Source organism: Ranitomeya imitator, chromosome 1 (genome assembly GCF_032444005.1).
Source record: "Ranitomeya imitator isolate aRanImi1 chromosome 1, aRanImi1.pri, whole genome shotgun sequence".
Taxonomy (NCBI): Eukaryota; Metazoa; Chordata; class Amphibia; order Anura; family Dendrobatidae; genus Ranitomeya; species Ranitomeya imitator.
Window position 1 is genome coordinate 158,699,148 of NC_091282.1, and position 23,929 is coordinate 158,723,076.

Below are 23,929 nucleotides of genomic sequence, written 5' to 3' on the forward strand. Positions count from 1 at the left end.
AATTGAAAAATAAATAAAAATACACCTAAATTGTATTGCATATTTTAACAAATGTTTAATAGATTAGAGTAGAGTAGGGCTCGGCCAAAAGAGTCTACCTTGTTGTCGTCTCAAATTTAAAAAAACCTTTTGGCCAAAACAAAAGCTGCTGGCTATGTGTTTGATTTGGTAATGGGAACTGTTAATGTGTGATTTGTGAGAAGTGGAGTTTTGGCAAGAGACAGCGGTGGGGCTGTTGACAGTTCGAGGGGTGGAGGCGGGGCTGGGGTGGAGCCTGGGCGGAGTCTTAAGGGGCCCTGAAAATTTTGCCAGTATGGGGCCCTGAAATTCCTAGTGGCAGCCCTGTGTATATGGTTGGGATAGCCATTAAGCATTCACAGGGTCAAACACCGCAGCTGTTTTAATTCTTTCACCCTTGAGCATCTTATCAGTATTTTGCTCTCATAGTTTCAGGACAAAATTACAAGTGCATAAAAAATATGTAATTTTCCATTAGAAATTTTCTGTATTTAGGGCCTCGTCCAGTTTTGGCTTTAAAAAACAATGCAAAATACTGACTAAATCTATTATTTTTCTGTCCATGTGAGGGCCTATTTTTTGTAGGACCAGATGTATTTATTGATTTTATTTTATTTTGATATAATTTTTTTTTTCAGTGTGTTTACCAATCGGGTTAATTATTTTTAGATTTTGATAGATCGGAATTTTCAGAACACAACAATGGCACATGTTTTTTTTTTTTTTAATATCTTTGCTTTTTATGTGGCAAAAGGGGGGTGATTTGAACTTTTATGTTTTTTTTAATTTTTTTCATAATTTAAGTTTTTTTACTTTTCACATAATTGGTTAGTGCCCTTAGGGGTCTTGCAGCTTTGATAGTCTGATGGCTTGTGCTATGTGAGGCTACTTTCACACTAGCGTCGTTTGGCCTCCGTCGCAATGCGTCGCTTTGGAGAAAAAACGCATCCTGCAAAAGTGCTTGCAGGATGCATTTTTTCTCCATTGACTTGCATTAGCGACGCATTGCGACGGATTGCCACACGTCGCATCCGTCGTGCTTTGGCGGACCGTCAGCACAAAAAAACGCTACATGTAACTTTTTTTGTGTCGATGGTCCATCCCCTCCTCCCCGGACCTTACAATGGGGCAGCGGATGCATTGAAAAACTGCATCCGCTGCCCCTGTTGTGCGGTGCTTGCACAGTATGCATCGGTACGTCGGGCCGACGCAACGCGACGGCCCTGTACCGACGCTAGTGTGAAAGTAGCCTAAAACGATGCCACAGCATCACTGTATATAGTAAAAATCACAATCTACTTTGAAGCCCGACCAGAGGCAGTGTTTCAAAGGAGCTCCGTAATGACAAGCACGGTGGTCTTCAGCAGATTCCTGGCTGTCATAGCAACCCATTGGCGAGCTGCGATCATGTCAAGGGGCGCAGATGGGCACATGGAATGAAGCTCCCACAGGCTGGCACGTGTTCGATATCACTGTCAGTTTGACAGCGGCATTTAACAGGTTAACAACCGTGGGGGGAGATCTGCCCTTCCTTGATTGTTAGAGGCAAGTCCTGGCAGTAATACACAGCCATGATCTGCTGGGTACACCTGCTTCTGACTAGAAAGGCCGTACTGGGGGCCCACGGCACGTAAAGGGAGGCCGCCATGACGGGGTTACGTGGGACCTGGGGAGCTGGAGCAGTTAGAAGGGATACGGTGGTAAGGGGTTAACTGGGAACTTGAGGGGTGGCTTTAGGGGCATTTTTTGAAAATAAGGGGTGGAACTAGGGGACTGTGGGGAGGGGGCACATAAAAAGGGGCACGCTCCTCACGCAGGCATCCATTTTAGGTGCCTGCGTGACAAGTGAGGAATCTCTGTCACACTTACCAGAATGGACGTGGAAGCGATCCTCCAGCGTCTCCGGACGGCAGCCAGCTCCCAGGGGACAGATTGGCTGAATGCATCCGTTAACAGCCTTCTCCAGGGGACATCGGGAGCACCATCGCAGGCACCGCAGGACGGGCGCCGGCCGCGGAGGACTAGGCCTCCGGCGCGCCTAAGCCCGGACATCATCCCCAGGGCCCGGCGCCGAAATAGGAGCCCCTCTGCGGACCCTCCGGTAAGCAGCGCTGTTCCCTCCACCTCACAGCGCGGCGCAGGGAGGAATCCTCCAGTGCGGCCGGGCCTACAACGGGGGGTGGATCCTTCCTCCCCTCCTTCAGTGTCCGGGCGACGTGGGGCGGCAGGAGCAGGAGCCGGTACGGCGGCCGTCAGCATGCCCGCTGGCGCCGCTCAGCGTGGGAGGCAGCGACAGCCGAGGAGACGGGGGTCAGGTGCGGTGGCCCCTCAGCGCCGAGGATTATGCGGGCGGCAGTCGGCTGGCCCTGGCATCAGCGTGCGGCCTTCTGCAGTGCACAGCTCTGGAGTCTTCAACGCAGCAGCGCCCTCTGCTGGTGGTGGCCTGGATATTGCAAGTTCTGCGCCCTCTGCTGGTGTTGGCCGGGATTTTCCTGCAGCTGCGCCCTCTGCTGGTGATGGCCGGGATTTTCCTGGATCTGCGCCCTCTGCTGGTGATGGCCGGAACTTTCCTGGATCTGCGTCCTCTGCTGGTGGTGGCGGAAATTTTCCGGATTCCGGCAGGCGACATTCCGTCGCTTCGGTACGCAGTGCCGGGGACGTATCCGTGGCAAGGAGCCGCACATCTTCCATCGGGCGGCAGGATGCTGGCTCGGCCTTTTCCCTTTCCGCAGCACCAGGGCAGTCGACGGCATCACCGAGTCGCCAGGACACGGATACGGCCGCCAGGAGTTCGGCGGGCAACATCGCGGATCAAGCCGGTCGGGATGCAGGACACCTTCGGCTGGGAGCTGGATCTTCGGCTGCTGGGCTCACAGCACCCAGGCAGCTAGGTGAGAACATTTTCCCTATCTTTAATTTGCCAGGCATAGTTTCCCCTGAAGCTAGGAATAGTGACATTACTTCGGGAGTTGCTAGCGGGGGTATGGGTTTAATCCTTAGAGGTTTAGGGGAGCTAGCGGGCTTGTGGGGGTCCGGTCTTAGCAGGGGGTCTTTGCCGTCAGCTGCTTGGTTGGGAAATACGGGGTCGTTTGAGGGGTCTAGACAGTTGTCTGAAGTTACGGGTACATCCAGCAGTGCGGGTCCTGCGGCAGACACGGGGAGCTCATCAAGGGAGAAGGACGGAACAGCACCAGGGCCTGGGTCAGGAATTGATGCACCAGGTGAGGGAGCTTTGCAGGATAAGGAAAAGGAGGATGTACCGCAACTAGACGATGTGGCTAGGGGGGAGGTCTATGTCTGCTTCGAGGGCCCGTTAGGGGCACATTTAAAACAAGAGGTTAGGGAAAAAATCTGGAAAGGGGAGTACATAGAAATATTTTCTCTTTTACCCCTAGAGAGATTTAATTTGGATAGACCTAGAAGGGAGGACTCTAAAAAAGAAGATGAGGAGAAACGGAGATATAGGCTGATTCCCAGATCATTTTCAAATTGGCTGCAAGCTTTCGCTATTATGGCTAGCGTAATCGGGGAGAATGCCCCGGAAAATTGCTCGGCATTATTTTGTTACTTAGATGCCATAGGGGAGGCTTACAGGACCTATGGGGGACAGGGTTGGTTACGATATGACGAACAGTTTCGTCAGCGTAAGGCTTTTAGGCCAAGTATCAGGTGGGATCACAAGGACATAGCGTTGTGGATGAGAGTTATGGTCCCGTCCCGTTTAGGTCAGACTAGCCAGCCTTTTCACGGGGGCGCCGGGAGTTCAGGGCAGTCAGGACACTCGGCGGCTTTGCAGAAGGGACTGTGTTTCGCCTTCAATGATGGCATATGCAGATTCGGGAGCAAGTGTAAATATAGGCACGAGTGTTCAACCTGCGGGGGGGGTGCATAGCGCTTCAAAATGTTTCAGGGGTAACAGGCAAAAAGTTGGAGATTCAGCTGACAAAAGGGGTGACTCCGGTGCAGTGGGTCGTGATGGAGGCCTTTCTAAGTAGATACCCTGATAGGTCAGCTGCAGTTTTATTGCGCAACGGTTTTAAGGAGGGTTTCAAAATCCCTTATGTTGAGCAGGATGTTAGTTTAAAAAGAAAAAATTTGAAATCGGCGTTACAATTCCCGGAGGTCGTGTCGGAGAAGTTGAATAAGGAAGTTGCTCTGGGAAGAATGGCAGGCCCGTTTGTCGCCCCTCCGATTGCAAATCCGAGGGTGTCACCTCTTGGCGTGGTCCCTAAGAAAGAACCTAATAAATTTAGGTTAATCCATCACCTGTCATTTCCGAAGGGATCTTCGGTTAATGATGGTATTGATCCCGAGTTGAGTTCGGTGTCGTACTTATCATTCGATTCAGCGATGGAGTGGGTTAGAGCATGTGGAAAGGGGGCCAAGCTGGCTAAGACCGACATCGAAGCGGCCTTTCGTTTGTTGCCAGTTCATCCTGACAGTTTGCATTTATTGGGTTGTTTTTGGGATGGCGGCTTCTTTGTTGATCGTTGTCTTCCCATGGGTTGCTCGATTTCATGTGCTTACTTTGAGGCCTTCAGCAGGTTCCTAGAATGGGTGGTGAAAGATGTGTCTGGGATACGCTCATGTTCGCACTATCTGGATGACTTTCTGTTTATAGGGCCAGCGGAATCAGCAGATTGTTCGATTTTGTTGCATACAATGGAGAGTGTGACAAAAAACTTCGGGGTGCCTTTGGCGGAGGATAAAACAGTTGGTCCGGTGACAGTGTTGAGCTTCCTAGGCATTGAAATCGACACGGTAGCAATGGAATGTAGGCTACCTGCAGACAAGGTTACCGCGTTGCGCCAAGATGTGGTTAATACGATTGGTTTGAAGAAGATAAATTTGCGCAGTTTGCAATCGTTGTTAGGGAAACTGAACTTTGCATGTAGGATCATGCCGATGGGTCGAGCGTTCTGCCGCCGCCTATCCTTGGCAACAGTAGGGGTAAAGTCCCCTTTGCATTTCATCAGGATAAAGAAAGAGTTTCGGGACGATTTGAAGATGTGGGCGGATTTTCTGGACGAGTACAATGGCAGATCTCTGTGGATTCAGCCGGTGGCAGATGCTACCTCCTTGGGCATTTTGGTGCATGTCGTTGAAATGAGTGGCTTTGGTCTTTTCTTTCATGGTAGCTGGTCAGCAGCGGCTTGGCCGGAAGAATGGAAGGAGGAGGGGTTAACAAACAACCGGCTACTGTTGCATTTGTTCCCCAGGGTAGTTGCGTTGGCCCTGTGGGGTGACAAATTGAGGAATTTGAAGATTTCTTTTCATTGTGAGCATGTTGGAATGGTGACGGCGGTAAACTCGTTGTCAGCGGCTACGCCTGCAGTAGTGAAGGTCTTGCAGCACTTGGTTTTCCTGGGTCTTAAGTTTAACTTATGGATTGTATCTGAAGTTAGCTTGTCAGCGCCTGATCCAATAGTTGTTGCTCTTTCTGAATTTCAGTGGCAGCTTTTCCGGGATTTGGCACCACAGGCGGAGAGCGCGGGCCGGGATTGTCCAGTGGAGTTGTGGAACCTGCCGCGAGGGCCGTAACAGAGTTATTTACCAAATCGCTCGCGGATTCATCTTGGTCTCATTATAATCAGGCTTGGAGCTTGTGGGAATCCTGGATGTCAAGTATGGACCAGGATATGGAGGAGGAGTATGGTTTGTTGTTGTTCTTAGGTCATCATTGGGAGGCAGGTTGGTCTGTGACACGTTTGAATAAGTTTCTGGCGGGGCTAGCCTTCAACCTTAAATGGAGGGGGGGTAAGGATATAACGAAATCCTTCTTGGTTCGGCAAGTTGTTCGGGGTTGGAAGAAAGGCTGGAAGGCTTCGGACGGTCGCCGACCCGTATCTTATGAGGTGCTCTCAGCCATTGAGCGGAAGTTGCAAGAGGTGTGTTTTTCCGAATGGGAAGTGGTTCTGTTCTGTGCAGCCTTTTCTTTGGCCTTCTTTGGGGCATTTCGGTTAGGTGAGTTGGTTAGCCCGTCCGTTAGTAAAAAAGGTATTTTGTTAAGAGAAAACGTGGATGTCGAAGGGAATAAGGTGGTAGTGTTTATTAAGGCTTCCAAAACGGATGTGTATGGGAAAGGGTGCAAAGTGGTGTTGTTCAATGTTGAAGGATCCCCGGTGTGCCCGGTGGCATCCGTGAAGAAGTACATGGCAAAGGGCGGGGTGTTAGACGAGCCATTCTTGGTGCACGAAAATGGGTCTTTCTTGTCCCGTTTTCAGTTTATTTCTGTTTTTAGGAAATGTTTGGCGGCAGCGGGCTTACCTGCAACACAATATAGTGGTCACTCCTTCAGGATCGGGGCAGCGACTGAGGCCGCTAGGTGGGGCCTTGGTGAGGATGTGGTTCGGAGAATTGGGAGGTGGGAATCTTCAAGATTCCAGTCGTATGTTCGCCCAAACCTATTGTGAGTTAGAAGCTGTGTTAAGTTAATTGTTTGTTGCCTTTCTTTCTGTGTTGCAGGGCCTGATCCGATGCTCGTCTGGATCATGGGGCATTCGTATGTTGTATGGGCTGCGTTGCGTGCTGCGGTTCGTCCGGACGGTCGTCAGTTGGGTCTTTCTCGAGAGACAGTGACTTTACGATGGATCGGTAAAAGGGGGATGGTGTGGAAGGAATGGTTACCTGAATTTCATCGTTTTGTTAGACTGAATAGAGTGCCGGAGATCGTGGTGATACATTTAGGGGGGAATGATTTGGCTAAACGGTCTTGTAGGGAGCTGATTAAGGATATCAAATTCGATATCCTGAGGTTCTGGGTCATGTTTCCAAAAGTGTTGTTGGTGTGGTCCGACATCATTCCCCGTAAAAGATGGAGAGGTGCTAGATCACACGAGGGGGTGAACAGGGCCCGGATTAAAATAAACAGGGCCATATCTCGGTTTATGGTGAGGAATGGCGCGTTGGCCGTGAGACATGTGGACTTGGAATCGGGTCAAGGAGCTTACTGGAGAGCTGATGGCGTGCACCTGAACGCGGTGGGTAATGATATGTGGTGTTTGGCTATCCGTAGTGGCATTGAATTAAGCTTGAAGGTGTGGAGGGACATGAATGGCTAAGGTGTCAGGCCATTCGTGTTCGTGGCGGGGGTGGAGGTCCTCGAAGTCGGTGGAAATGGTAAATCGTGGTTCAATGGGGTGGGGATCTTGAGAGGTCCTGGTCACCCCATGAGAGAATTTAACAAGGCGCGGTACGGTTATTCCGCGTGAGGTGGATTTATGGACCCCTGGCATGGGGGTGGGTTCGGTGGACCAGGATTGGTTGTTATCTATCCCTGAGCTGGTGCTTTACGGCTGGGGGTAAGACTCATCCTGGGCTGAACATTGTGGAGTTTTTGGGATACTGAGTTTTTTATAACTTTGGGGCTTCGAGGACCGCCCCTCCTATTCTGGGTTGTCATAAAAGTTCTGTTATCTTTTATTTAATAAAATGGCTGCTGTGGCCAATTAAATCCAACATATGTCTCCGTCTGCTGTTTTGAGTACGTTAGAAGTTTATTCTTTAGATTGTTAAGAGATCTGTTTAAGGGGGTTGGGGTAATTTTTTCCAGGTCACGGAACTCACGTATACCCTATGTCAAGAAAGGCCGTACTGGGGGCCCACGGCACGTAAAGGGAGGCCGCCATGACGGGGTTACGTGGGACCTGGGGAGCTGGAGCAGTTAGAAGGGATACGGTGGTAAGGGGTTAACTGGGAACTTGAGGGGTGGCTTTAGGGGCATTTTTTGAAAATAAGGGGTGGAACTAGGGGACTGTGGGGAGGGGGCACATAAAAAGGGGCACGCTCCTCACGCAGGCATCCATTTTAGGTGCCTGCGTGACAAGTGAGGAATCTCCCGCCCACCCTCCCTTTTTTGGTTAGGGTAATGGGGGGGTGAAGTCGGCATATGTGGGCTTTTGGAGTATTGTTTTAAGAGGCGTCTAAATGTATTTATTTTGTTATGTGAATGCTGTCAGGGTATTGTCACGGCAGTTGGCGGGGGTGGAGGTCCTCGAAGTCGGTGGAAATGGTAAATCGTGGTTCAATGGGGTGGGGATCTTGAGAGGTCCTGGACACCCCATGAGAGAATTTAACAAGGCGCGGTACGGTTATTCCGCGTGAGGTGGATTTATGGACCCCTGGCATGGGGGTGGGTTCGGTGGACCAGGATTGGTTGTTATCTCTCCCTGAGCTGGTGCTTTACGGCTGGGGGTAAGACTCATCCTGGGCTGAACATTGTGGAGTTTTTGGGATACTGAGTTTTTTATAACTTTGGGGCTTCGAGGACCGCCCCTCCTATTCTGGGTTGTCATAAAAGTTCTGTTATCTTTTATTTAATAAAATGGCTGCTGTGGCCAATTAAATCCAACATATGTCTCCGTCTGCTGTTTTGAGTACGTTAGAAGTTTATTCTTTAGATTGTTAAGAGATCTGTTTAAGGGGGTTGGGGTAATTTTTTCCAGGTCACGGAACTCACGTATACCCTATGTCATGTGCCATACATGTATGGCAGTTGTTATGAGAGCATTTTTTGAACATACGTTGTTGTTTTTTTTGTATTTTTGATGCTGCGGTATGAGTATTTTTGGTTTGTCATGCTTTAAATAAAGCTGCTTTGTTTTTGAAACTTCCTGGTATTTGGCTTTGACAAAACTTTATTGACATACTTAGGAGCGGATTACAGGCTTTTTCTATGTGATTCTGCCTCGGAAACATACTAAAAACATGTGGGGTGTTTACCTGCAGAACTTCCGCAGTGTAAGTTCTGTGGGGAAAATCAGCCCAGAAAACTCAGTGTACCCACAAGAGAAATTGATATGCTGCGGATTGGAATAATGCACTACAGCTCAGTTTACGCTGCGTTAAAAAGAACCTCAGTGGAAATGAGACTTCTATAAATCACATCCACTTTGCAGGAACTATAAGACTATGCGCTTGACACAGCAAAGATACACATCATCAAAAACGCACCAAAATCTCATTGTGGAAGCGTAGTATGACAGGGACACTGGCACAGTGTACGAGGGGAGATATGTGTCACTGCGCATGTTGACATCAGTGGTACGAAACCAGGATATTTTTCCTCCAGCACACTAAGTGTTGTGAGGGTTAAAGAAAGCTGCATACATGGGCTGGTTTTATGTGAACACTCAGAGTGGGAGAGTGCTCATGATATCTCTTGCTGCTGAGCAGACATCGGCATGTGTACTAGCAGGGCCTGCAGTGACATCACAATCATGTGATCATCACATGCTCCTGGTTAAATACCTGGACATCTGAGACAGTCTGGGTGGTGTCTTGGGAGAGGACGTACTCTTACAGAGCTCCAAGGAGGAGCAGAGGACATTGCCAGGTGTCTGCAGGTTGAAACTTTCTGAGAAAAGGACTTTTATACTTTATTTGTTTTGTTTTCCGTTAAGCCAGGAAGGCTCTGCTTTTGTTTTCTGAACCCTGCCTTGGTGTATGCTGACTTCAGTAAACCAGGTGTTTCACCACCAAAGTGTTCCTGTGTCTACATGAGGAAGCAGCTAAGCGTGGAAACCTCTCACAGTAGCCTAAGGCCGGAGTCACACTAGCATGTGGGATCTGATGCAATATGCTATTGATAATATCATATAAATTCCCTATACAAATAATACTTTATTAATTAAAAGGATCGAGATAAGATCTACACCAAAAAGTGACAAAATAACAAACAGAAAAAGTGCTCAAAACCAATTAAAACCTGTTGGGGTAGACTAAAAGTCCCTAGGTGTACCGCCTAAGCTCACACCTACCTGGCTGCGGGAGGTTGGCACCCTAGGGGAGAAGTGTTTTGGCGCCCCCGCTCCACGTTGGCTCGGTCGTTTTAATTAATAAAGTATTATTTGTATAGGGAATTTATATCCATTCTATGTAGTTTTATTATGCACCAAGTTCTGTTGACTGATGTATAAATATAAAATCATGTAATTTTCTCATGGGATATCATGGAGACCTTGTGGAAGTCTTAGATTTCCATATAGAATGGAACAATTAAATACAGTAATATTAAGTGAATTATATATTCAGGTGGACTCGTTCCAGAATTGATTAGTACATAGTGTGATCATGGTGATGCAAAACTAATATTTCTCTACCGCTTCATTGTGGGGACAGGAGAGTATCATGGGAATAGAAGAAATGAAAGGGTGATTCCAGCATATCACTCAGGTAAAATAAAATCTTTTATTAGAACAGTTTAAAATAAGAGGGGAAACCCTCCAAGCCTTACACGTTTCTGGCGCACTTCATCCTATGAATAAGGGCGCTGAAGTGCACCACGAAAGTGTACGGTTTGGAGGGTTATCCCCTCTTATTTTAAACATTTTTAAACTGTTGTAATAAAAGATTTTATTTTACCCGAGTGGATGTGCTGGAATCACCTTTTCATCTCTTGAATTTTGGCTGAAGTAGCCAGCATTTTTGGCACCCACCAGCTTTATTTGCCTGCCATGATTCCTGTGTTTTCACAGCTTCAAGCTCCAGCCCTCCCTACTTACTAACCATGAGGACAGCCTGCTGCCACCGGAGCATGATGCTATTATTACATTCTAAATAACATTGGCTCTTCCCTAACAGACTATACCTCGCCTGTTAGGCTCAGGTTCACTTAGTTTTGTGTAGTGTCAGTTGGAGGCAAGTTCTGTCTCAGACCTATCTTGGTCGTTAGGCACTAAACGTCTCTAATTTTTTTTTGCCAACTGTATCGTGCTCAGGTTATTAGGGGGTAATTGTGCTTTGTTTCACCCACACTGTGATGGAGGGTACAGGCTGTAACTGTGCAATCTGTATCCTCTTGCATCAGTATAGCCGGACCAGAGTACCTTAACACTGTCTGGTCCAATGCTGGGACAACGGTCCTCAAAACGGCTAGCTCCTGCTCGTCTGCTCCCACATTGCGCACGTGTTGTATGGAGCAGAAGATTGGATTTTGGTTCTTTGGGACAGGTGAGAATAGCCCTATTGTTGCTCTGCATGACCCCTCACCCCCACCTCCATCACTCTTGCTCACTTTTTACCCCCTCCTTGCTCCCTGTCTCTTAGGGTAGTTTGGGAGATGCATTACAGAATGAAAACTGGCATAGAGATCAACAATATATTTAACCCCTTAACGACCTACTACTGTGTTTTCTCTTTTTAAATCGTAATAACAACCCAAAACATCCAAATGACCCTGATCAAAAGTTCACATACCCCATTTCTTCTTTATATTGCCCCCTCTAGCATCAATGACAGCTTGAAGTCTTTTCTGGTAGTTGTGGATGAGGTTCTTTATTTTCTCAGATGGTAAAGCTGCCCACTCTTCTTGGCAAAAAGCCTCCAGTTCCTGTAAATTCTTGGTCTGTCTAGCATGAACTGCGCGCTGGAGATCTCCCCAGAGTGGCTCAATGATATTGAGGTCAGGAGACTGAGATGACCACTCCAGAACCTTCACTTTGGTCTGCTGTAGCCAATGACACTAAATTTGGCTTTGTGTTTTGGATCGTTGTCATGTTGGAACGTCCAAGTACGTCCTGTGCACAGCTTCCGGGCTGATGAGAGCAAATTTGCCTCCAGTATTTGCCGATAACATGCTATATTCATCTTTCCTTCAGCTTTGACCAAGTTTCCTGTGCCTTTTATAGCTCACGCATCCCAAAACATCAGCGATCCACCTCTGCTTTACAGTAGGAATGGTGTTCCTTTCATTATAGGCCTTGTTGACCTCTCTCCAAATGTAACATTTATGTTTGTGGCTAAAAAGTTCAATTTTGGTCTCATCACTCCAAATTACCTTGTTCCAGATGTTTTGAGGCTTCTCTTTGTGCTGTTTTGCATTTTGTAGGTGAGATACTTTGTGGCATTTGCACAGTAATGGATTTCTTCTGGTGACCCGACCATGCAGCATATTTTTCTTCAAGTTCCTCCATATTGTGCATCTTGAAACAGTCACACCGCTAGTTTTCAGAGAGTCCAGTGTTTCGGCTGTTATTTGTCGGTTTTTCTTTGCATCCTGAACAATTTTACTGGCAGTTGTGGACGACATTTTTGTTGGTCTATCTGACCGTGGTTTTGTTTTTTCAGAGCCCCTGATTTTTCATTTGTTAATCACAGATTGAACGCTGCTGACTGGCATTATCAATTCCTTGGATATCTTTTTGTATGCCTTTCTGGTTTTATACAGTTCAACTACCTTTTCCCGTAGATCCGTTGACAATTCTTTTGCTTTCCCCATCACTCACAATCCAGAAACGTCAGTGGCTGGATGACAGATGCAAGAGACTGTCTGGATCCCAGGAACTCGCTCAGCACACACGGATTACAAGCAAACAGTTCACAGCTGAGGATGTTACCTTTAGTAGCCATTCAAACCCATTTGTGGCAACTTCTGTGCATGTTTCACCAGGGTATGTGAACTTTTGATCAGGTTCATTTGGATGTTTTGGGTTGTTATGATTTAAAACGAGAAAACACAATAGTTTGACAATAAATGGCTTCACTCAACCACTAACCATGAGTGGAGAAAAAGTTTTGGTGTTATCATTCAGATTCTCTGAAAAAAGGGCAAAAAAGCAAAAATTTGGCCGCGTATGTAACCTGTTTAGCACAACTGTAAGTCACGGCAAGTGTCCATGACGGGGGGGGGGGGGGGGGGAGGTTTGCAGCCGGGTCAGGAGTTTAAGGATATGTGCACATGTTGCGGATTCTATTGCAGATGTTTCCGCACGGATTCAGCAAAATCTTCAGGTTAAGTGCCCTTTTACCTGCGGATTTACCAAGGTTTTTATGTGGATTTCACATGCATTTTGACACCTGCGGATTCCAGTTATGGAACAGGTGTAAAACGTTGCGGAATCTGCACAAAGAATTGATATGCAGCGGAAACTAAACTGCAGCGTTTCCGCACTGAATTTTCCGCAGCATGTGCACTGTGGATTTGGTTTTCCATAGGTTGACATGCTACTGTAAAACGCATGGAAAACTGCTGCAGATCCGTAGCCAAATACGCAACGTGTGCACATAGCCTAAGAGAGGAATGATAAATGCAGGGACAAGAGACTTCCTGTTTCTACATTAAATTAACTGAGTAGAATGGCAAAATGAGCAGTTGCAAGGCTAGGTTCACATTGCGTTAGTGCAACCCGTTTAGCGTATACGCTAACGGATTGCGCTAACGCAATGTCCAAAAAGGGATTGTGTTCGGCAATCCCGCTAGCGCAGATGCCCAATCTGCGCTAGCGAGGAACGGACCCGGAACGCTGCAAGCAGCGTTCGAGGTCCGTCTGAAACTAACGGCACATCGCAGACGCATGCCAAAAATGGCATATGTTTGCGATGCATTAGGGATCCGTTAGCACATTGCAGTCAATGAGTGCGCTAATGGATCCGTTAATAGCGTTAATTGCGACAATTGCTCCATGTAATGGAGTCCGTTAGCGGACACCCACTAACGCAATGTGAACCTAGCCTAAGTACACGGTGCTGTATAATATGATGACTGCAATATATTAAGATGACAAAAAAGTTGCTGGTTGAGCTTCTGTAACACATTGCAGATTATTATTTAGTTATTTATATAGTGCCATTAATTCCATGGTGCTGTACATGAGAAAAGGGGTTATGTACAGGGTTATAGATAACGTTTACAGTAAACAAATTTACAAAGACAGACTGGTGCAGAGGGGAGAGGACCCTGTCCTGAACAGGGAGGAGGAGGAAAGAATGGTCAGTCATCCTCTTGAGGAGGACACGGAAGTCTTGCCTGTTAGCAGTCTGGCACGCATGGGTGAGTTTATGTTACGCTACCTTTCCCGTGACCTTCGCGTTCCCAAAATTTTGGGTGGAAGTCCATTACTGGTTGGTGACACTTCTAGACCCATGCTACACGGAGAACTTTCTATCTCTTATTCCCAAGGTGGACAGGTCTACTGAAATGGGTGCAGTACCAGAATGCCCTTGTTGTGGAATTATTAAAAAGGTCACAGTTCATTGGACAACCAAGGAGTACAGGCAAGAGAGACACAACTCAAATCCAGCAGAGGCAGGAGAACACTGTCAAAGCTCTGGGAAAGTCTTCTCTTCTCAGTCCCTCCCATCGCATAGCCCCTGAGGCGCAAGGTACTCTCACATGGAGTGCAAAGTTTGGGAAGATGCTGAGGGAGTACCTTGCTCACTGTACCAATGTCCTCCATGATTCCTCTGTGCCTTATAATTATTGGGTATCCAAGCTGGACACGTGGCATGAACTGGCTCTCTATGCCTTGGAGTTCCTGGACTGCCCTGCCACTAGCGTTTTGTCAGAGTGGGTTTTTATTGCCCCTGGTGGAATTATAACTGATAAGCGCATCCGCCTGTCAACTGAAAATGCTGACAGGCTGACTGTTATAAAAATGAACAAGGGCTGGATTGGGCCAGACTTCTCAACACCACCGAATGATAGCAGCGTAACATAAACTCAAATCCAGTGTCTTTTTTTTGGGAGGTCTATTCCCATGCACCTCTTCACACCCACACATGGGTATTCACTTTTTTTTAGACCTAATACTATCTAATAGACCTGACAGAATAACAAATCTGCAGGTGGTTGGGCATTTAGGAAATAGCGACCACAATATTGTGCAGTTTCACCTGTCTTTCACTAGGGGGACTTGTCAGGGAGTCACAAAAACATTGAACTTTAGGAAGGCAAAGTTTGAACAGCTTAGAGATGCCCTTAATCTGGTAGACTGGGACAATATCCTCAGAAATGAGAATAAAGATAATAAATGGGAAATGTTTAAGAACATCCTAAATAGGCAGTGTAAGCGGTTTATACCTTGTGGGAATGAAAGGACTAGAAATAGGAAAAACCCAATGTGGCTAAACAAAGAAGTAAGACAGGCAATTAACAGTAAAAAGAAAGCATTTGCACTACTAAAGCAGGATGGCACCATTGAAGCTCTAAAAAACTATAGGGAGAAAAATACTTTATCTAAAAAACTAATTAAAGCTGCCAAAAAGGAAACAGAGAAGCACATTGCTAAGGAGAGTAAAACTAATCCCAAACTGTTCTTCAACTATATCAATAGTAAAAGAATAAAAACTGAAAATGTAGGCCCCTTAAAAAATAGTGAGGAAAGAATGGTTGTAGATGACGAGGAAAAAGCTAACATATTAAACACCTTCTTCTCCACGGTATTCACGGTGGAAAATGAAATGCTAGGTGAAATCCCAAGAAACAATGAAAACCCTATATTAAGGGTCACCAATCTAACCCAAGAAGAGGTGCGAAACCGGCTAAATAAGATTAAAATAGATAAATCTCCGGGTCCGGATGGCATACACCCACGAGTACTAAGAGAACTAAGTAATGTAATAGATAAACCATTATTTCTTATTTTTAGGGACTCTATAGCGACAGGGTCTGTTCCGCAGGATTGGCGCATAGCAAATGTGGTGCCAATATTCAAAAAGGGCTCTAAAAGTGAACCTGGAAATTATAGGCCAGTAAGTCTAACCTCTATTGTTGGTAAAATATTTGAAGGGTTTCTGAGGGATGTTATTCTGGATTATCTCAATGAGAATAACTGTTTAACTCCATATCAGCATGGGTTTATGAGAAATCGCTCCTGTCAAACCAATCTAATCAGTTTTTATGAAGAGGTAAGCTATAGGCTGGACCACGGTGAGTCATTGGACGTGGTATATCTCGATTTTTCCAAAGCGTTTGATACCGTACCGCACAAGAGGTTGGTACACAAAATGAGAATGCTTGGTCTGGGGGAAAATGTGTGTAAATGGGTTAGTAACTGGCTTAGTGATAGAAAGCAGAGGGTGGTTATAAATGGTATAGTCTCTAACTGGGTCGCTGTGACCAGTGGGGTACCGCAGGGGTCAGTATTGGGACCTGTTCTCTTCAACATATTCATTAATGATCTGGTAGAAGGTTTACACAGTAAAATATCGATATTTGCAGATGATACAAAACTATGTAAAGCAGTTAATACAAGAGAAGATAGTATTCTGCTACAGATGGATCTGGATAAGTTGGAAACTTGGGCTGAAAGGTGGCAGATGAGGTTTAACAATGATAAATGTAAGGTTATACACATGGGAAGAGGGAATCAATATCACCATTACACACTGAACGGGAAACCACTGGGTAAATCTGACAGGGAGAAGGACTTGGGGATCCTAGTTAATGATAAACTTACCTGGAGCAGCCAGTGCCAGGCAGCAGCTGCCAAGGCAAACAGGATCATGGGGTGCATTAAAAGAGGTCTGGATACACATGATGAGAGCATTATACTGCCTCTGTACAAATCCCTAGTTAGACCGCACATGGAGTACTGTGTCCAGTTTTGGGCACCGGTGCTCAGGAAGGATATAATGGAACTAGAGAGAGTACAAAGGAGGGCAACAAAATTAATAAAGGGGATGGGAGAACTACAATACCCAGATAGATTAGCGAAATTAGGATTATTTAGTCTAGAAAAAAGACGACTGAGGGGCGATCTAATAACCATGTATAAGTATATAAGGGGACAATACAAATATCTCGCTGAGGATCTGTTTATACCAAGGAAGGTGACGGGCACAAGGGGGCATTCTTTGCGTCTGGAGGAGAGAAGGTTTTTCCACCAACATAGAAGAGGATTCTTTACTGTTAGGGCAGTGAGAATCTGGAATTGCTTGCCTGAGGAGGTGGTGATGGCGAACTCAGTCGAGGGGTTCAAGAGAGGCCTGGATGTCTTCCTGGAGCAGAACAATATTGTATCATACAATTATTAGGTTCTGTAGAAGGACGTAGATCTGGGTATTTATTATGATGGAATATAGGCTGAACTGGATGGACAAATGTCTTTTTTCGGCCTTACTAACTATGTTACTATGTTACTTCCTGATTTTGGCTATTTGCTGTTGTCCTCCTCCTTCTCCTCATCCTCCACCACCATATCACTAAGGTGACCATGGTCTGTGATGCAACACCCACATATTTTTTTTTATAAAGGGTGTTTATGATGCACGTAAAAAATAATCTTTATACAGTATGTTCATATATACCACCCAGGGGTAAATGTTTGTCAGCCCATACACTTAGTGCATGGGCATTACAAGTATAGGAGACCTGCTCCTTTCTAATGGGAACATTTTTTATGAAGCCCTCCTCCATGTCTCTTCCAAGGGGCATTGGAGTGCCTCCAAATTTTTGGCAGCCGTTGCTTCACTGCATAGGAAAACACTATGGGAGACTCACTTCCTAATAATGGGAACATTTTTTTCATGAAGACCTCCTCTACATCTTTTCAAAGGGGCATTGGAGTGCCTCTATATTTTTGACCGCCCTTGCATTCACTGCGTAGGAAAATACTATGAGAGACCCACTTCCTTATAATGGGAAGATTGTTTTCAGGAGGCCCTCTGACCACTATGTGTCTTCCAAGGGGCATTGGTGTTCCTCGAAATTTTTGGCAGCCGTTGCTTCACTGCATAGGAAAACACTATGGGAGACCCACTTCCTAATAAAGGGAACATTTTTTTCATGAGGCCCTCCTCTACGTCTGTTCAAAAGGGCATTAGAGTGCCTGCAAATTTTTGGCAGCCCTTGACTTCACTTCATAGGCAAACAGTATGGGAGACCCACTTCCTAATAATGGGAATATTGTTTTTAGGTGGCCCTCCTGTACGTCTCTTCAAAGGGGTATTGGGGTGCAGCCAATTTTTGGGCAGCTCTGCCACTCACAGCATACGCAATAACAGTATAGGAGACCCACTGTTTAACCCCTTAGTGACAGAGCCAATTTGGTACTTAATGACCGAGCCAATTTTTGCAATTCTGACCACTGTCACTTTATGAGGTTATAACTCTGGAACGCTTCAACGGATCCCGCTGATTCTGAGATTGTTTTTTCGTGACATATTGTACTTCATATTTAGTGGTAACATTTCTTCGATATTACTTGTGATTATTTATGAAAAAAATGGAAATATGGCGAAAATTTTTAAAATTTTGCAATTTTCAAACTTTGTATTTTTATGCCCTTAAATCAGAGAGATATGTCACAAAAAATAGTTAATAAATAACATTTCCCACATGTCTACTTTACATCAGCACAATTTTGAAAACAAATTTTTTTTTTCTTAGGGAGTTATAAGGGTTAAAAGTTGACCAGCAATTTCTCATTTTTACAACACCTTTTTTTTTTAGGGACCACATCACATTTGAAGTCATTTTGAGGGGTCTATATGGTAGAAAATAACCAAGTGTGACACCATTCTAAAAACTACACCCCTCAAGATTCTCAAAACCACAGTCAAGAAGTTTATTAACCCTTTACGTGCTTCACAGGAACTGAAACAATGTGGAAGGAAAAAATGAACATTTAACTTTTTTTTGCAAACATCTTAATTCAGAACCATTTTTTTTATTTTCACAAGTGTAAAAACAGAAATGTAACCATAAGTTTTGTTATGCAATTTCTCCTGAATACGCCAATACCCCATATTTGGGGGTAAACCACTGTTTGGGCGCACCGCATAGCTTGGAAGTGAAGGAGCGCCGTTTGACTTTTTCAATGCAGAATTGGCTGGAATTGAGATCGGACGCCATGTCACGTTTAGAGAGCCCCTGATGTGCCTAAACAGTGGAAACCCCCCACAAGTGACACCATTTTGGAAACTAGACCCCTTAAGGAACTTATCTAGATGTGTGGTGAGCACTTTGAACCCCCAAGAGCTTCACAGAAGTTTATAATGTAGAGCCGTGAAAATAAAAAATCGCATTTGTTTACACAAAAATGATCTTTTCGCCCACAAATTCTTATTTTCACAAGGGTAACAGGAGAAATTAGACCACAAAATTTGTTGTGCAATTTCTCCTGAATACGTCGATACCCCATATGTGAGGGTAAACCACTGTTTGGGCGCACCGCAGAGCTTGGAAGTGAAGGAGCGCCGTTTTACTTTTTCAATGTAGAATTGTCTGGAATTGAGATCGGACGCCATGTCGCGTTTGGAGAGCCCCTGATGTGCCTAAACAGTGGAAACCCCCCCACAATGACACCATTTTGGAAACTAGACCCCCCATGGAACTTATCTAGATGTGTGGTGAGAACTTTGAATGCCCAAGTGCTTCACAGAAGTTTAGAATGCAGGGTCGTGAAAATAAAAAATATTTTTTTTCCACAAAAAGATATTGTAGCCCCCAAGTTTTTATTTTCACAAGGGTAACAAGAGAAATCGGACCCCAAAAGTTGTTGTCCAATTTGTCCTGAGTATGCTGGTACCCCATATGTGGGGGTAAACCACTGTTTGGGCGCACGGCAGAGCTCGGAAGGAAGGAGCGCCGTTTTGGAACGCAGACTTTGATAGAATGGTCTGCGGGCGTTATGTTGCGTTTGCAGAGCCCCTGTTGTACCTAAACAGTAGAAACCCTCCACATATGACCCCATTTTGGAACTAGACCCCCCAAAGAACTTATCTAGATGTGTGGTGAGAACTTTGAATGCCCAAGTGCTTCACAGAAGTTTAGAATGCAGAGTCGTGAAAATTAAAAATATTTTTTTTTCCACAAAAAAGATATTGTAGCCCCAAGTTTTTATTTTCACAAGGGTAACAGGAGAAATTGGACCACAATAGTTGTTGTCCAATTTATCCCGAGTACACTGATGTGCCATATGTGGGGGTAAACCACTGTTTGGACGCACGGCAGAGCTCGGAAGGGAAGGAGCGCCGTTTTGGAATGCAGACTTTGATAGAATGGTCTGTGGGCGTTATGTTGCGATTGCAGAGCCCATGATGTACCTAAATAGTAATAACCCCCCACAAGTGACCCCATTTTGGAAACTAGACCCCCCAAGGAACTTATCTAGATGTGTGGTGAGAACTTTGAATGCCCAAGTGCTTCACAGAAGTTTAGAATGCAGAGTCGTGAAAATAAAAAAATATTTTTTTTTCCACAAAAAAGATTTTGTAGCCCCCAAGTTTTTATTTTCACAAGGGTAACAGGAGAAATTGGACCCCAAAAGTTGTTGTCCAATTTATCCTGAGTACGCTGATGCCCCATATGTGGGGGTAACCCACTGTTTGGGCGCACGGCAGAGCTCAGAAGGGAGGGAGCACCATTTGACTTTTTGATCGCAAAATTGGCTGTCGTGTTTGGAGACCCCCTGATGTACCTAAACAGTGGAAACCCCCCAATTCTAGCTCCAACCCTAACCCCAACACACCCCTAACCCTAATCCCAACCCGATCCTTAATCCTAATCACTAACCCTAATGATAATCACAACCCTTACCCCAAAACAACCCTAATGTCAACCCTAACCATAACCCTAATCAAAACCCTAAATCCAACACAACCCTAATCCTAATCTCAAGCCTAACCTCAAACCTAACCCTAATCCCAATGCACCCTGTTATGAATAGGTAATTCAGAACCACAAAGGACCTTGAAGTTCAGAGCACACAAGTGACCTGACAAAAACCACAAAACATAGGACGAGCTCTGAGACGTGGGAACTCTGCTGACCGCAATCCCTAAACCTATCAAACCACACTAGAGGTAGCCGTGGATTGCGCCTAACGCTCCCTATGCAACTCGGCACAGCCTGAGAAACTAGCTAGTCCTGAAGATAGAAAAATAAGCCTACCTTGCCTCAGAGAAATTCCCCAAAGGAAAAGGCAGCCCCCCACATATAATGACCGTGAGCAAAGATGAAAATACAAACACAGAGATGAAACAGATCCAGCAAAGTGAGGCCCGACCCACCGAACAGACCGAGGACAGGAAAGATAGCCCCGCGGCCAACACAAAAACCCACAAACAACCACGCAGAGGGGCAAAAAGACCCTCCGCACCGACCAACGGTACGGAGGTGCCCCCCCCCCCCGCGTCCCAGAGCCCCCAGCAAGCAAGGAAACCCAAAAAAGCAAGCTGGACAGAAAACATAGCAACAAAAGTAACACAAGCAGAACTCAGCCTATGCTGAGCAGACAGGCCACAGGAACGATCCAGGAGGAAGCAAGACCTTTAAAAACAGGGTGGCACAGGTTAAGGAGCTGAAACTCCTAAACCCTTCATCCAATTTTAATGTGGATACCCTCAAATGAAAACTGAGAGTCTGAACTTCATCTGCATCTGAATTGTTTTGTTTAAAATTCATTGTGGTAACGTCTATAACCAAAATTAGAAAAATGTTGTCTCTGTCCAAATATATATGGACCTAACTGTGTATATATATATATATATATATATATATATATATATATATACACAGTGGGGCAAAAAAGTATTTAGTCAGTCAGCAATAGTGCAAGTTCCCCCACTTAAAAAGATGAGAGGTGTCTGCAATTTACATCATAGGTAGACCTCAACTATGGGAGACAAACTGAGAAAAAAAAATCCAGAAAATCACATTGTCTGTTTTTTTAACATTTTATTTGCATATTATGGTGGAAAATAAGTATTTGGTCAGAAACAAAATTTCATCTCAATACTTTGTAATATATCCTTTGTTGGCAATGACAGAGGTCAAACGTTTTCTGTAAGTCTTCACAAGGTTGCCACACACTGTTGTTGGTATGTTGGCCCATTCCTCCATGCAGATCTCCTCTAGAGCAGTGATGTTTTTGGCTTTTCGCTTGGCAACACGGACTTTCAACTCCCTCCAAAGGTTTTCTATAGGGTTGAGATCTGGAGACTGGCTAGGCCACTCCAGGACCTTGAAATGCTTCTTACGAAGCCACTCCTTCATTGCCTTGGCGGTGTGCTTTGGATCATTGTCATGTTGAAAGACCCAGCCACGTTTCATCTTCAATGCCCTTGCTGATGGAAGGAGGTTTGCACTCAAAATCTCACGATACATGGCCTGTTGTGAATTCTGTGGCTGAATTCACTCCTGTGGTCACAAGTGGTACTGCAGCTTCTGAGCTTCCTCCCTCAGGTGTTCTGGTGAGCTCGTTAACTGCTTCATTACTTAACTCCACCTGATGCTGCTATCCTTGCTCCTTGTCAATGTTTCAGTGTTGGATCTGAGCTTCTCCTGATTGTTCCTGTGACCTGCTGCTCTGTATAGCTAAGTGCTTTTGCTTTTTTGTTGCTTTTTTTCGGTCCAGCTTGTCTTTTGTTTTGCTGGAAGCTCTGAGACGCAAAGGGTGTACCGCCGTGCCGTTAGTTCGGCACGGTGGTTTTTTTTTGCCCCCTTTGCGTGGTTTTGCTTTAGGGTTTTTTGTAGACTGCAAAGTTCGCTTTACTGTCCTCGCTCTGTCCTAGAATATCGGGCCCCACTTTGCTGAATCTATTTCATCCCTACGTTTTGTCTTTTCATCTTACTCACAGTCATTATATGTGGGGGGCTGCCTTTTCCTTTGGGGAATTTCTCTGGGGCAAGTCAGGCCTATTTTTCTATCTTCAGGCTAGCTAGTTTCTTAGGCTGTGCCGAGTTGCCTAGGTAGTTGTTAGGCGCAATCCACAGCCGCTTTTAGTTGTGTTTAGGATAGGATCAGGTGTGCAGTCTACAGAGTTTCCACGTCTCAGAGCTCGTTCTTGTATTTTTGGGTATTTGTCAGATCACTGTGTGCGCTCTGATCGCTAAGCACACTGTGTTTCTGAATTGCCTTCATAACACCTGTCATTAGCAAACATAACAATGGCCCCATTCATTCTTTCATGTACCCGGATCAGTCGTCCTGGCCCCTTTGCAGAGAAACAGCCCCAAAGCATGATGTTTCCACCAACATGCTTTACAGTAGGTATGGTGTTTGATGGATGCAACTGAGTATTCTTTTTCCTCCAAACACGACAAGTTGTGTTTCTACCAAACAGTTCCAGTTTGGTTTCATCAGACCATCGGACATTCTCCCAAAACTCCTCTGGATCATCCAAATGCTCTCTAGCAAACTCCAGACGGGCCCGGACATGTACTGGCTTAAGCAGTGGGACACGTCTGGCACTGCAGGATCTGAGTCCATGGTGGCGTAGTGTGTTACTTATGGTAGGCCTTGTTACATTGGTCCCAGCTCTCTGCAGTTCATTCACTAGGTCCCCCCACGTGGTTCTGGGATTTTTGCTCACCGTTCTTGTGATCATTCTGACCCCACGGGGTGGGATTTTGCGTAGAGCCCCAGATCGAGGGAGATTATCAGTGGTCTTGTATGTCTTCCATTTTCTAATTATTGCTCCCACTGTTGATTTCTTCACTCCAAGCTGGTTGGCTATTGCAGATTCAGTCTTCCCAGCCTGGTGCAGGGCTACAATTTTGTTTCTGGTGTCCTTTGACAGCTCTTTGGTCTTCACCATAGTGGAGTTTGGAGTCAGACTGTTTGAGGGTGTGCACAGGTGTCTTTTTATACTGATAACAAGTTTAAACAGGTGCCATTACTACAGGTAATGAGTGGAGGAAAGAGGAGACTCTTAAAGAAGAAGTTACAGGTCTGTGAGAGCCAGAAATCTTGATTGTTTGTTTCTGACCAAATACTTATTTTCCACCATAATATGCAAAAAAAATGTTAAAAAAACAGACAATGTGATTTTCTGGATTTTTTTTTCTCAGTTTGTCTCCCATAGTTGAGGTCTACCTATGATGTAAATTACAGACGCCTCTCATCTTTTTAAGTGGTGGAACTTGCACTATTGCTGACTGACTAAATACTTTTTTGCCCCACTATATATATAAATATATATATATATATACAGTTAGGTCCATATATATTTGGACAGAGACAACATTTTTCTAATTTTGGTTATAGACATTACCACAATGAATTTTAAACAAAACAATTCAGATGCAGTTGAAGTTCAGACTTTCAGCTTTCATTTGAGGGTATCCACATTAAAATTGGATGAAGGGTTTAGGAGTTTCAGATCCTTAACATGTGCCATCCTGTTTTTAAAAGGACGAAAAGTAATTGGACAGATTCAATAATTTTAAATAAAATTTTCATTTTTAGCA